The sequence below is a fragment of the Limulus polyphemus genome, unplaced genomic scaffold (assembly GCF_000517525.1).
Source record: "Limulus polyphemus unplaced genomic scaffold, Limulus_polyphemus-2.1.2 Scaffold909, whole genome shotgun sequence".
NCBI classification, from domain to species: domain Eukaryota; kingdom Metazoa; phylum Arthropoda; class Merostomata; order Xiphosura; family Limulidae; genus Limulus; species Limulus polyphemus.
This window is the reverse complement of record NW_013666519.1, coordinates 54,345-56,542: the sequence shown is the minus strand read 5'-3', so window position 1 is coordinate 56,542 and position 2,198 is coordinate 54,345.

Genomic DNA, 2,198 nt, shown 5'->3' with positions numbered 1-2,198 from the left:
TCTCTCTTCTTGTTTCTCTTCTTTCTCCTCCAACCACTGCTGTAGTCTCTCTTCTTGTTTCTTTTCTCGTTCTTCTTGTTTCATTTCCTTTCCCCCAACAACTGCTGTAATCTTCCTTTTTGTTTCTTTTCTCGTTCTTCTTGTTTATTTTGCTGTTCTTGTAGTACTGCCATCAAATCTGCTAAGTCAAAGTTTGATTTGCAACTTCTCGTTTCCATCTTCTTTTTTTTTGTCCCACTCTCTGACACCAATTTGCTGTGTACCTGCTTGTTTGTTAATTTCCGGTATAAGTTCTTTCCGAGGAACTTCAGCGGTACAAGTCCCTTCTTGATTAAAACTAGTTTATTCTTTCTAGATACAAACTTCGTAATACACAAAATTTCCACAGTCAGGACGTTTATAACCTTAACTACTTTTATAGCACACACTATAAATCACAGCATTCACAATCTCGAAAACACACACGAGCTCGAAACAGAATCGTAAATTACCTGGAACTCTCTTCATTCAATCATCCCGCAGGCTTTCTTTGCCAGGCTTATATACTAAAGAAAAAAAGAGGACATCTCGAACGCACTAGGAAATTCATGATCATTCGAGAAACTCCAGCGCGCATGCTCCCAGCGTCACGCGACTTCCGCTGTCGTAACAGTATTATTTTTGTTTGTTTATTTTAGATTTTCGTATAAAGCTATACAACAACTATGTGTTCATATAGCATTCCCTAATTGCAGTCTTATAGACCAGAAATAATATAGCTATAGTCAACAGCACCCAAAGCCAATTCTGAGGTTACCTATGTCCGACCAATAGTGGAACATTGCCATCATTATTACTTCTTAGCAATTGTCTTGGTCTGCCCATGGTGAGATTGCTATTTCTTTCTCTAAGGCTGTTCGGCAATCCACGACCAGTAGCGATTTTTCAGACATCAGATAACACAACAATTTTTAAATGTTATATTTAGTAGTTATTTTCTCTCCACCTCGATCAGTGGTAAGTCTGAGAGTTTATAACACTAAAAATCGGTTTTTAATATCCGCAGTGAGCAGAGCTAAGGTAGCCTATTGGGTAACTTTGCGCTTAACAACAAACAAATTAACTGTCTAATTACTTAAGCATAAATTAGCGTGTTTTAACATACAAAGCTTTACATTTAATGAATTATTTATTGATTGCGACAGGTTGGTATGCTTTATTATTATGTATTTATTTTAAAAAGAAAAGTGTTGAAATGTTTTTAAATGAAATAAATTAGGAAAACAAATAGTTTATAAGTTTTATAGTGCCAAAATTAGGTTATATATCTTATTGTTATACAATAACTTCTAAAAATACAGTATCATTTCAGCAAACAAAAGCTAATGAACTTTGAGTCTACACTTGACCTTGGAGATAGTGTCCAGTCAGTTTGATCAGGGTTGAGTGGCAAGAAAACATAAACCAGATGCTAGTACATTAGATACGAGCTTGACCAATCGGATGTATGATTTCTTTTGTTATCTAGATTCCTCCTGATTGTTCAGCGATATGTCTGTGGATAACGCTATAACAACTTGGTTTCGATACCCTCAGCGGGCAGAACACAGATAGCACATTGTGTAGCTTTGCACTTAACAACAAACAAACAACACTTAGCGATCATGTTCTGCTAAAGTAGGAGGACAAATAATATCTAAAATATTAAAGAAAAATGTAGATATATTCTTTAATATAAGTTATGGCCTCCCAGTGGTACAGCGGTATGTCTGCGGACTTACAACGCTAGAATCCGGGTTTCGATACCTGTGGTGGGCAGAGCACAGATAGCCCATTGTGTAGCTTTGTGCTTAATTACAAACAAACAGCACTTACAAACAAACAATATAGGTTATGTACAAACTATACTACTGAAACTATAATGTGTTATTATGCCCTCATTCTTAAGTATTTCGTAATATGTTTAATAAATGTAAAAAGTTACAAAAATATGCAATATTACGATATAAAATAAAATATAGAATATATGTTGGGTCGTGCCCACTGCTCTTGATTTGCTTGTGCACTGCGTAAAGTTTGTTTGTTTAATTTCGCGCAAAACTACGTGAGGACTACCTGCGATAGCCGCTCATAATTTTGAAGTTATAGACTAGAGGGTAGGAAGCTAGTCAACATTACCCATCGCCAATTCTTGGGCTACTCTTTTATCAACGAATATT